This window comes from Giraffa tippelskirchi, chromosome 8 (genome assembly GCF_054371585.1).
Source record: "Giraffa tippelskirchi isolate mGirTip1 chromosome 8, T2T-mGirTip1v1.2.pri, whole genome shotgun sequence".
Taxonomy (NCBI): domain Eukaryota; kingdom Metazoa; phylum Chordata; class Mammalia; order Artiodactyla; family Giraffidae; genus Giraffa; species Giraffa tippelskirchi.
In genome coordinates this window covers 102,667,122-102,681,105 of record NC_137282.1, presented here as the reverse complement: position 1 = coordinate 102,681,105, position 13,984 = coordinate 102,667,122, and positions in this window count along the sequence as shown.

The window sequence follows — 13,984 nt, the reverse complement described above, 5'->3', positions numbered from 1 at the left end:
GGCATTAATGAATGATTTCTCGGTAGCATGCAATGCTGTTTGATAGCACTTTAACCTTAGTAGATCTTCTTTCAAAGTTGGAGTTAATTTTCTCAAAACCTGCTGCTATTTTATCTTTTAAGTTTATGTAATAGTCTATGTCCTTTGTTGTCATTTCAACAATCTTCACAGCATCTTCACCAGGAGAAGATTCTATCTCAAGAAACACTTTTGTTGTTCATCCATAAAAAGAAACATCTCACCCATTAAAGTTTTATCATCAGATTGTAGCAATGCAGTCACATCTTCAGGTTCCACTTGTAATTTTATTTTATTTTTTTAAACATTTTATTTTGTACTGGGGTATAGCCGATTAGCAAATAATGTTGTGATAGTTTTAGGTGAACAGTGAAGGAACTAAGCAATACACACACACACACACACACACACACACACACGAATCCATTCTCCCTGAAATTCCTCTCCCATCCAGGCTGCCACATAACTTTGAGCAGAGTTTCATGTGCTATATAGCAGGTCCTTGTTGGTTATCTATTTAAATATAACAGTGTATATGTCCATCGCAAACTCCCCGACTATTCCTTCCCCTCATCCTTTCCGCCAGCAACCATAAGTTCATTCTCTAAGTCTCTGAATATGTTTCTGTTTTGTAAGTAAGTTCATTTGTATCATTTATTTTTAGATTGCACATATAAGGGATGTCATACACTATTTCTTCTTCTCTGTCTGACTTACTTCATTTAGTATCCACGCCTAATTTTAGTTCTCCTGCTATTTCCACCTCTACAGTGACTTCTTCTACTGAAATCTTGAACCTCTCAAAGTGTCAGCTATGAGAGTTGGAATCAATTTCTTTGAAACTCTTATTATGGATATTTTTACTTTACATGAATCATGAGTGTTCTTAATGGCATCTAGAATGATGAATCCTTTCTAGAAGACTTCAATTGATTTGCCCAGATCCATTAGAGGAATCACTATCTCTGGCAGCTACAACCTTATAAAATGTATTTCTTAAATAATACTTAAAAATCAAAATTATTCTTTGATCCATTAGCTGCAGTATGGATGTTATATTAGCAGGCATGAAAACAACATTAATCTCACTGTAACCTCCATCAGAGCTTCTGGGGTGACCATGTACATTGTCAATGAACAGCAATGTTTTGAAAAGAATCTTCTTTCTGAGCAGGAGGTCTCAGCAGTGAGCCTGAAATATTCAGTAAACCATGTTGTCAGCAAATATGCTGTCATCCAGGCTTTGTTTTTCCATTTATAGAGGACAGGCAGAGTAGATTTACATAATTCTTAAGGATCCTAAGGTTTCAGAACAGTCAATGAGCTTTGGCTTCAATTTATAATCACTAGCTACATTAGCTCCTAATAAGTAAGTTAGTCTGTCATTTGAAGCCAGGTAATAATTTCTCCTCCCTACCTGTGAAAGTTCTAGATGGCATCTTCTTCCTATAGAAGGCTGTTTTGTCTCCATTGAAAATCTATTGTTTAGTGTAGCCCACTTCATTAACAATCTTGAGTTCCTGGATAACTTGCTGCAGCTTCTACATCAGCACTTGCTGTTTCACCTGGCACCTATATGTTATGGAGACAGCTTGTTTCCTTAACTCTCATGAGCCGTCTCTGCCAGCTTTAAATTTTTCTTCCAGAGTTTCCTCACCTCTCTCAGCCTTCATAGAGGTGATGAGAGTTAGAGCCTTGCTCTGGACTAGACTTTGGCTAAAGGGAAGGTTGTGGCTGGTTTGACTTCTGTCCAGAAAGCTAAACCTTTTTCCATACCCACCATCTGCCTGCAATGCAGGAGACCCAGGTTCAATTCCTGGGTTGGGAAGATACCCTGGAGAAGGAAATGACAGCCCACTCCAGTATTCTTGCCTGGAGAATCCCATGAACAGAGGAGCCTGGCAGGCTACAGTCCATAGGGTCACAAGAGTCGGACATGACTTAGTGACTAAACCACCACCACCACCATAAGGCTACTTTGCTTTATTATCATTTGTGTGTTCACTGGAGTAGCAATTTTAATTTCCTTCAAGAACTTTGACTTTGCATTCACAGCTTGGCTGTTTGGTGCAAGAGGCTTAGCTATTAGCCTACCTTGGTTTTTGACATGCCTTCTTCAGTAGAATCTCTAGGCTTTGATTTAATATGACTCTTCCTTTCACTTGAACATTTAGGGACCATTTTAGGGTTATTCAGTTCAGTTCAGTTCAGTTGCTCTGTCATGTCCGACTCTTTGTGACCCCATGAACTGCAATAATTCCCTCACAAGAATGCAGGGAGAGCATAGAGAGGACTGAAGAGAAGGAGAGAGATGCGGTAATGGCTGATGGAGGGACTCAGAACACATATTACATTTATCAGTTATATTTGCTGTCTTATATAGGTGCTGTTTGTGGTGCCCCAAGACAATTACAATAATAACATTAAAGAACATCAAGCATATATCGCCATAAAAAATATAATAATAATGATCATGTTTGAAATATTGCAAGAATTACTAAAATGTGATGGGGAGATACTAAGTGAGCAGTCATTATCAGAAAAATGGCACCTGTGGATTTGCTCAATGCAAGTTTACAAAAAACTTCAATTTGTAAAAAAGATACAATATGTTTGAAGCACATAAAGAGAAGTGCAATAAAACAAGTTATGCCTATAATTACTTAACCATTCTCCTGTTACCAAAAGATAAGAATGTTACTAATATTTTTTCTAATCAATCAGTTATAGTAGAGCTTATTTATGTACCTTTTCTATTTCACACTTATTCTCTGATAGAGCTGAAGTTGAATTATTAGATTAAAAGGTAAGAGCATTTTGACACTGCTTTCAGATAAATTATATCAATTTATGTTTACAGTTATAATGCATGAAACTATTCATCTTGCTCCATTTCACCAGTAGCATTTAATATTAAAAACCACTATTCTACTAGGCAGAAAGTATTTTATTAAAATAATTGCCCCTTTAGATTTATCACACTAACCTTCTCAGTGTGAAGCCACTTATATCATAGATAACAACATCTCTCACTGAAGGGGCAATCATAAAGGGGCATTACTTACGGACTTCAACTGAGTCAGAAGTCAAATTGACATATTTCGTGAACAAACTGAATATGGGAGAAAAATAAGGCAAACTTGGGTGTTACTAATGAGGACAAGTTTTAAAAAATACCAGTTTACTAAGATCTTAAAATATAGCAAAATAGACTGAGAATTAAATAATTCAAGTCTAGAGAGTTAGTTTTATATATATATATTTTAGCTGACTTTTTGTTTGCTTGTATTTTTGCCTCCAATTATTATTACTTACCGAAGCAAGAGTATAGGATAGCATTATAACAGAGATCTGTCTTTTAACTCTCTGGATCTGGTTTTAATCTTGGACTTTGCTTTAGGCAATCTTCCTGTCTTGTTGTGTGTCCTTTTGTTTTGGCAGACCCTGACACAGAATTGTATACATCTTGAAGATGTTAGATTAACTGTTTGGAGTATAGACTCTGGAGACAGCTATGAGTTCATAGCTTTTACATTTACCAACTGTTCATCTTTAGGCAAGCCATCCAAATCTCTAAAGTTTCTGTTTCTGTAGCTATTAAACTGAGATAATAATAGGACCTGCATTCGGTGGTTGAGGGAGAATTAAATGAAGCATTGCAAACAATGACATTGTCTAGTAAAAAAATCAGCAAATAATAGTTGTTACTATCATCATTCTCATCATCCCCATTATTATAATCTTTTTTCCCTTCTGATTATAATATGAGTTATTTCTGCTTCAAGTATACAGTCCTAAAACTCTACCCTCTCTTCCTTATCTTTCTTAACATTCACTCGTTTATCAACAAGCATTTATCTAGATCAAAATAGATTAAATCTGGAGACAACGATCTTATATGCCTGTGAGAGAAGATAAATAATGAACAAATAAGCAAATGGATACTCAGAATGTCAGATGGTGTCCTGTTATGGAGAAAAATAAAACAGAGCAAGGAAGACAGGGAGAGCCAGAGATGGGAGCGGGGGTGACAAGGGAGAAAGACAGGTTGTTATTTATTTAAAGTGGTAGAAACCTCTGATGAATGATATATCTTGAACATAATTAAAGAGAAGAAAAAGTAACATTCTCAATGACAGAAACATGCCTGGTATGTTCAAGAATCAGCAAGAAGGGCCGTGGGGCAGAGAGAGAGTAACTAGATGGAAATGAGGTCAAAAATGGGGGTGGGCCACAACACGTAGGGGCTTGTAGGCCATTGTCAGGGCTTTGATTTTTAGCATGGGTGACATGGGAAACCACTGGACAGTAGTGAGCAGAAGAATGACTGGGCAAAGGCAGAAGTGGATCAGCGAGGGGAGGCTATTTCAATATCCTAGGGGAGACGGTGATGGCTTAAACCTGGAGATGAGTGAGTGAAGGACAGTCACTCAGTCATGTCAGATTCTTTGTGACTCTTTTCCCGACTCTAGACAAGCAGCGCTGAAGATGCACAGAAACTCTCCTATAACCTTTGGTGTCGTGCTTGTCCATGAGTTTTGTCCCTTTTCCATGACTGGCTAAGCTTCAAAATTAATCTCTCAGTGTTCTATGCAACAATTTATTCGAAGATGAAGAGTCAGAAAATACATCCAGGCTCTGCTGGGTTCTCACTGAAGCTTCCCAGTTTTTCAAATTAATACAATAAACCATAGACTTTGGAATAAAAAGCACTTTTGACAAATTGGGGAAATGTGGAAAAAACTTAACTATAAGTTGAAAGACATTAAACTCTAATGGATAGAGCAATAAAAAGGGAGTCAGGAAATTTGATATCTGGTTTTTAATTGAACGTTAGCTGGCTCTGAACTTGATGAATCCATTAACCTCCAGGGCCTAGTTTGCACATTACTACAATGAGAGGTGTTGCTAGGTCAGCACTGTCCAATGGGAGTTTCTGCAATGATGGAAAGGTTCTATATCTTCACTGTCCAATATGGAATCCAGTAGCCATGTGTGTCTATTGCGCACTGGAAATGTGGTTGGTACAACTGAAGGTCTAAGGTTGTAAGTTTTTCAGTAGTTAGAGTGGATATTTGCATTATTTGGTTGCCTATAATCTGAAATCTTCCTGACCTCTCATTAGAAGTGTTAAAAGTCTCCGATAGTTGCTTTTCTTGCTCTCGCTGCAGTTAGAGGATGGGAACATGACTTAGGCTAAACCAAGAAGATGCAGTCACTCTAGTCTTCGAAATAGAAGCTCATTTGGCAAAGAAGGAAAAGAAGAAGATAATATATTCTGGATTGGTGGCAACCACATCAAGTTTCCAGGGCAATGGTAGTGGTTCTGGTATGGAGTTATCTACTGTTCATCTGGTGATGGAGCAAGCTAGCTGTGGTGCCCTTTGATCCCCATTCCTTAATTGTAACTTTAGGCAAACCACTAAACTTTTCCAACCCTCAAGGTAAATTCTGTCAAAGTGTTAAAGTGAGATCTATTCTCCATGTGACTATAAGTAAATAAGTTTGGTAAATACTTCATGTTTGGAGATACATACAGATCTTATGAATTTCTCTGGACACAAAGTTCTCAAGTGTCTACTAAATAGAGATGCTGGCTAGCACTTAAAAGCTCTTCTTAGGAAAAAAAAAATGATGGTAAATTGCTATTTTAAGGTCTTTTCATGCCTCTTTTAGGTCTCCCTTTTCTTATTCAGTAACTCTGCCTCTAGCCCAGAGCACCCCCACTGGCCATTATGCCCTTCGCAGCACCAAAAGGTCTCATCCTTCCTCTTACCTCTGCCCCATTGATAGGTTACCTGCAGAACCCCTGGACTCCCCTGTCAAAAGGAAACTAATATACTCATTCTAACCAAGGAATCAATTGCATATAATTAATGACACACTAGACCATTGAAAAATACACACAGAGAGCAAATAAGGACTTACTTCATTGCTGGTAGAGCTGAACTAGGGAACTTGGGCTCAGTTTGGTTGTAAGATGGTAAAATTGACTTCCTAGCGCTTCCTCCACCCTCTACCCCTCATCATACCACCATGTTCATATCTTCAGACCCATCTGAGGGAAGTGCCAGTTTACAGAGAAGCCTTACCCAGCCAGGTACATGGAGAACACCTCTCAACTCTCACCTGTCAAGAGTAGGGCAGGGGGTGGGAGCCCGTGAATATATAAAGATATTCAGCAATTAACTCCACCTGATAGAGAGATAGGAATTAGCAGAAGTCATATTCTTACCATCTCATCAATCACTAAAAAACATGCCTTCTCACATAGGAAAATCAATGGTTGGATCTTTAAACCAATGTTTTTTCTTTAAACCATCCAGTGCTGGGATGCTTCTAACCAATTATATAATTGAAAAAGTCAGCGGTTCCTATTGCATGGACCAGTAGAAATTTGGAACAGGAAAAGAATGCTTCCTCTTTCTTTCCTGAGCCATAAGAATAAGATTAGAAACACAGGTGATTGAGGCACTTTCCAAGGGCAGAGGTGGTATTATGAAGGCTTTACTGATGTCATTTAATCATATCTCATATGCAGAAATTTGCTATGCTTTGTGGTCATTATTTTAAGCAGTTCTGTTGTCCTGCCTTTTTAAAAAAAAAATCTAGTCATTCACAATTCTTTAATTTTTCCACAAAATATAAAGGGCCAGTTGAAGAGAAGATAATATATCCAACTTAATCAGAATATTTCAGGCTCATCCCTAGTTAGAACTAATATTTATGACAGATTCTACATCTTTCGAGGTCTGAAATAATCTTTACCTTATAGAAAAGACCTACAGCAGTGCTTAGCACATAATCATAGTGAATGCTCAATAAATAATGAATTAATCTAATCATGCTTCTTGTCTTCTGTCTTTAAAAGGCCACGTTAATTCTTTATACTTCTTTCTTTCAATTTCTTGTGTTTCCTGTAAACATCCTCATTTTCATTTTCCTCATTCATCTTTCTTTCTCCTGGGAAACTGCTCTCTGTAATTGTTTTATTTTCCTATCTTTCTGCCTCTTATATTCTCTCATTCATCCTTTCTCCTCTGTGTCTATAATTATCTTTAAAATTACCTTTTCAGGTATGACTTGGATAACTGGAGAGGAACATCTTAAATCAAGAGATATTGAAACCGAAATTACTTATTAGTCATGGGGAGAAAAGCCAGAAATCTGTCCTGAGCTTCTTTGAAACAAAGCCAAACCAGTATCTATTTTGATGTCACAAACATCCTAAATGGACTTCCAGTCTTCCTTGATTGGGCATTTACTTGAATATAGAACTTATTTCAAAAAAAGCTGACCCACACTTTACTAGCATGCATATTTATATAGACAAACCTATAAAAAATATTCCTATTATCTCTGAGTAACTGAATGGAGAAAATCTAAATTAGTGAAAGGAGCAATGCTGTTTTTTTCTTTAAGTATCTACACCCAATAGAACCCATCTTATGACTTTGTATAAGGTAATAAATGTTAATTTGAAATAGTTCAAATTATCACTATGAAACTCCCTAATTGCCAATATTTTAAAAATTTTCAACAGATCTAAAATATATGGAATATTTTCTGTCTTTTCTGATAATTCTGCCAACCACAAAATTGTTGAATTTGATTATAATCAAAACAAAGACAACACGAGTAATAAAGAATATATAGTTACCTGGGGAGATTTAACTTTCTCATGAGACTAGTGTGCTAGAAAGTTGAAATGAAGCTTAATATTGACAGACATAAATTAAAGAGTGACAAATTAATAAGCCTGTGCATATTCAGTAAGTGAATTCCTCATAGATTGTTGATTTGGGGATTTGGGCCTTAAGGTAAGGAGATAGAAAGGAAAGAAGAGATAGCGACACATAGTCAAGATTTGGTCACATGGGAATGAGAAAGGTTTGCAGGGTAAGTTAATCTTTTGCAGCAGAACAGACAGCAGGCAAAAATTCAGTCAGGTCAGAAGCTGACGTAAGAGAAGGACAGCAATAATTACTGGGGACAAGTTGCTGAGTTTCATGAGCAGAGCTCTAGGTGTTTCAGTCTCATAAAGACCGAGGAACCACTCAAGAAATCAAAGGACAGACTTATGCAATAAGATGGCCAGGGTTTTGGCTGATAGGAATAAGAGGAGAGCCTTACTCCTGGAGCTGAAAACCAAGGTCAGAGCAGAAGCAAAAATCAGGCTGCCTGGAGTTTGATTCTCTAAGCTGTGAGTTTAAAGTTCCTGAAATTTCATGTGATCAGGGACAGAATTTGTTCCAAGTGGGGGAGGGGGGTGAGCTAAATTTACAAGAACAACTAAAGTGTCACCAGCTTTGAAATTTAGAGGAGAAAAGAGATAAACATCATTATGTGAATTAATTCATAAAGGGGGAGAAAATTTAAGAGTCCTGTGCTGTAAAAAAAAAATCCAAGTTGGTTAGGGAAACTCTGGTCGGGTGGCTGGGATGATTAAATGTGTTAGAACAGTGGCTAACATACAGTAGTTATTCAATATATGTTAACTTACTACTGTTAGGATTATCAATCTATGACTATTTTGCAGTTCTTCATGCAAATGCTGCTTTACCAAAGTTTCTGAAAGAAAGCACAAAGGGAACTAACTGTTAGGGGGTTCTTTAAAGAATTCATGACTTGGGAGGATCTAGTTTGGTACACTTTGGAAAGCAAGCAAGGCTTAGCCAGCATGGGTTACAGAAGATCCTTTCAAAAATCTGTGAGAGTAGGGAGGAAGAAGATGGTGGAAGAGGAGGTGGACGTGGAGTACATCTCTCTCCGTGGATACATCAGGAATACACCTTCAGACACAGAAGTGCATGCAGAACACCAGCTGAGAGCAGACAGGAGTACCTGACCAGTGGAAAAGAATATATAGAATCACACAAAAGTCGGTAAGATGAAGGAACTAGGGAGAAAAACAGGAGTGTTAGTAGGACTGGACCTGCCCTGGGCTGATGGGGGAACTGAAGCAGGGGTCCAATCCCCATAATGGGGCAGTTGTCTGAGTCAGAGGAGAAACATGTAAGGCTGAGAGTGAGACAGCTGATCTGTGGCAGCCTAAATGGAATGATAATCAGACAGTCCTTGCCACAGCCATACATACCCTGGTCAGGGACGCAGGTCCCTGGAAGGCGTAGCAACTGGGAGCTGGACTTTAGGGATTGTGGAGCAATCCCAGGGCGAGGGCTGCTGTTGACTGCAGAGAGACGGATTGAGGGGATGTGAGGGAGGAGATTGTGGTGGGAAATGCCTGTGGAGGAAAGCCAGGCAGCCATGGAAGCAAGGCGATACTGCTGAGTCACGTGTTGGGGGTGGAACCATCACCATAGCCTCTCTCCCCCATGCCAGCATGGGGCAGGTGAACTATAGAGAGTCTGGCCCATCAAATGCCTGATGCACTGAACTACAGAGCGGGACCCCACCCAGGGTACCCCTTTAAGTGCTGATCTATAGAGTAGGACCCCAGCCAAGGGGGCCCCTCTATGTGCCTGAGGCACTGAACAACAGAGAAGGACCCCAGGCAAGGGAGCTCTCTAAGTTCCTGAATGGGTGGAGCAAGGAGAAAAACTGGCCAAAGAGGCCTTCTGATTGCCAGCTCCAAGAGGCCCATAAAAAGACTCTGATAGGGCCATCACTCCTGCGGTGGAGGCCGTCCGTGTTCCTGCACACTTGGCACTACCCAAGGTCCCCCAAGCCAAGCAGCTGTGCTATCTTCACGCTCAACTCTCACTGGGTCAGAGCTGCCACAGGCAAAAAAATTCTTGCATCTATGCACACAGGGTTGCTTCAGTCGTGTCTGACTCTTTGCGACCCTGTAGACTGTAGCCTGCCAGGCTTCTCTGTCAGAGAAGGGGTTCTGCAGGCAAGAATACTGGAGCGTATTAGCCAATACTGGTTGCCATACCCGTCTAGAGCACTATATTTCCTGTTGCCCTAGCCGCCAACTCCGCTGAATACCTGGTGCTGCCAGAACCCCTGCAACCCAAACAGCTGCACCACCTCCACACTTGGTCTTCATAGGGGCAAACCCAAGTCCTCCAGGGCAGCCTCAGGAGCAAATCCCAGTGGACAACCCACATGCAGAGGTGGAAATAAAACCACAATTGAAACCCAGGGGCAGTGTGGCTAAGGAAGAAAACCCAAAAACCTTCCCACCAGCTATACAAGCTGTAGATAAAATCCACACAATCAACTAGGCAGACTCTGTGTTTTTGGAATATATAAAAGGACACTGAGAGCTTCCACAAAAGAAAACACACTAGTTCTCATAGCTGTGGACATTGGAGGCAAGAACGCACAGGAGTAGGACCAGATTAGAATCTGAGCTGCCCCAACAGCAGGTCCAGAGATCAGCACAGTGTTGGAGGGCATCCTGGGGAGGTGAGGTGGACTGTGACTCTCAGAGAAGAAAAGGACTCTGGCAGCAGTGACTCGAGAAAACCATTTATTATTCTTATGTTTTGACTTGTAGATTCTTTTGAATTTTTTTTTTTCTTTTTTTTCCCCCTCTGTTGTAGTTGTCGATTTTATTTACACTTCTTGGCAAATAGATGGGGAAACAATGGAAACAGTGACAGACTTTATTTTCTTGAGCTCTAAAATCACTGCAGATGGTGACTTCAGCCATGAAATTAAAAGACGCTTGCTCCTTGGAAGAAAAGTTATGACCAACCTAGACAGCATATTAAAAAGCAGAGACATTACTTTACCAACAAAGGTCCATCTAGTCAAGGCTATGGTTTTTCCAGTGGTCATGTATGGATGTTGGAGAAGGCAATGGCAATCCACTCCAGTACTCTTGCCTGGAAAATCCCATGGATGGAGGAGCCTGATAGGCTGCAGTCCATGGGGTCGCTAAGAGTTAGACGCGACTGGGCGACTTCATATTCACTTTCATGCATTGGAGAAGGAAATGACAACCCACTCCAGTGTTCTTGCCTGGAGAATCCCAAGGATGGGAGAGCCTGGTGGGCTGCCGTTTATGGGGTCGTACAGAGTCGGACACGACTGAAGCGACTTAACAGCAGCAGCAGCATGTATGGATGTGAGAGTTGAACTATAAAGAAAGCAGCCATTAAAAAAAATACATTTGAATCGGTTCTACTGAGATGATGAAACTGGAGCCCATTATACAGAGTGAAGTAAGCCAGAAAGAAAAACAACAATACAGTATACTAATGCATATATATGGAATTTGAAAGATGGTAACGATAACCCTATATGCGAGACAGAATAAGAGACACAGATGCATAGAACAATTTTATGGACTCTGAGGGAGAAGGTGAGGGTGGGACGTTCTGGGAGAATAGCATTGAAACATGTATATTATCATATGTGAAACAGAACACCATTCCATGTTCGATGCATGAGACAAGGGCTCAGGGCCGGGGCAATGGGATGACCCAGAGGGATGGGATGGGGAGGGAGGTGGGTGGGGGGGTCCAGGAAGGGGAACACATGTAAACCCATGGCTGATTCATGTCAATGTATGGCAAAAACTATTACAATATTGTAAAGTAATTAGCCCCCAATTAACATAAATAAATTTATAAAAAAAAAAAAAAAAAGCTGAGCGCTGAAGAATTGATGCTTTTGAACTGTGGTGTTGGAGGAGATTCTTGAGAGTCCCTTAGACTGCAAGGCGATCCAACCAGTCCATCTTAAAGGAAATCAGTCCTGAATATTCATTGAAAGAAATGATGCTGAAGCTGAAACTCCAATACTTTGTCCACTTGATGCAAAGAACTGACTTATTTGAAAAGACCCTGATGCTGGGAAAGATTGAAGGCAGGATGAGAAGGGGATGACAGAGGATGAGATGGTTGGATGGCATCACTGATTCAATGGACATGAGTTTGAGTAAGCTTGGGAGTTGGTGATGGACAAGGAGGCCTGGTGTGTTGCAGTCCTTGGAGTTGCAAAGAGTTGGACACGACTAAGCAACTGAACTGAACTGTTACAGTTGTCAATTTTATTGACACTATGAAATCTAACTAAATTTTTGAGTTTCTTTTTTTCCTCCTCAGTCATATTTTTTATCATTCTTATAAATCTCTGCCTCTACATTGGGCTTTTGCAGTTCTGTGATGTTTTCTTTCTTTCTTTCTTTTTTAATTTTCTTTTTTTAATTTTAATCTGTAAGTTTTTAAACCTATTATTATTTTTATACATTTATTCCTTTGTTTGCTTTCCCTACTGTTCTTTCCCCCTTCCAGTTAATCTTTAATGTATATAAATCTTCTTTCTCTACCTCTGTACAACTTTGCATATCTATTCCTTCTTTCCTTTCCTCTCAACATATTTGTTAGTTTTATTTTCATAGGTTTATTCCCCAATTGGTACCTTGCTTTGGTTCCCCACCCCCCACCCCCCCAGTTTGCACTTTAGTTAGTTTTGCTCTTAACTGGTAGATGCAATTTTTGGTTTCCATTGTTTGCTGGGTCAACCTACTATACTTTATTTTTGTTACATTTTTTATTGTTGTTATAAACCTCTGCCTCTATGTTGGTCTTTTGTAGTTATGTGGAGTTTTCTTTTTTCTTTCTTCTTTTTTTTCTTCTCTCCTTTTTATAATTTTAATTTTTTTAAGCCTATATTTTTTTCTATATTTGTTCCTTTGTTTGCCTTTCCTACTGTTCTTTTCCCCTTGCAGTTAATCTTTATTGTATACAAATCTTCTTCATCTACCTCTGTATAGCTTTGCAAATCTATTCTTTCTTTCTTTCCTTTCCTCTCAACATATGTGTTAGTTTTGCTTTCATTGCTTTATTCCCCACTTGACACCTTGCTTTAGTTTTGTTTTCCAGTTTGTGCTTTAGTTGGTTTTGGTCTTAACTGTAAATATAATTTTTGATTTCCTTTGTTTGCTTGGTCAATCTATTATTGTACTTTATTTTGTTGGACTGTTTTGACTTTGCTCATGGGTATATATGTATATATATGTGTATATTCCATTATTTTAATTATTATTTGCCTGATTTTGTAACTGCCATTTGTCTGTTTGGTTCGTCTTTGGTTTCTCATTTTTGGTTATTTGTTTTAATCTTGCTTAATGCCATAATAAACCACTTGTGGTATCTTCCTTCCTGACCAAGGATCAAGCCCTGAGCCTTTGAAGTGGGAGCAGTGACTCCAAGACCCTAGACTACCAGAGAACTAACCCTAGGGAGTATCCTATAGTGAGAACTCACACAAAGGAAACCACTTGAATGATCAGGCATCACCCAACCACCAGTAGCACCCTGTGCATCTAAACAACAAACAAAGCAAAAATACAAATCTAATCACCAGCAGACAGGATTACCACCTCACTCAGCCTAGCCCATCAGAGGAAAAACAAACAAACAAAAACAGCACAAATCTCACCCTATATGAAGCTTACACAAACCACTGGACCAAACTTAGGAGGGCAGAAACCAAAAGGAAGAAAGAATTCAACCTTGAAGCCTGGGAAAGGAGACCTCACACACAATAAGTTAAAAAAATAATGAAAAGGCAGAGAAATACTACACAAATTAAGGAACAAACTAGAAACAGAGAAGTCCAAGTAAATGAAGAGGAAGTAAGCAAACTACCTGAAAAAGAATTCAGAATAATCATAGTGAAGATGATCAAAAACCTTGAAAACAAAATGGAGAAAATGCAAGAATAAATTAACAAAGACCTAGAAGAATTAAAGAATAAACATGCAGAGACAAACAACACAATTACTGAAATTAAAAGTATTCTAGAACGAATCAATAGCAGAATATCTGAAGCAGAAGGAATCAGTGAGCTGGAAGATAAAATGGTGGAAATAACTTCTGAAGAGCAGAATATAGTAAAAAGAATGAAAAGAACTGAGGATAGTCTCAGAGACCTCTGGGGCAATATCAAATGCACTAACATTCGAATTATAGGGGTAGCAGAAGAAGAAGAGAAAAAGAAAGGGTATGAGAAAATTTTTGAAGAGATTATAGTTGAAAATTTCCCC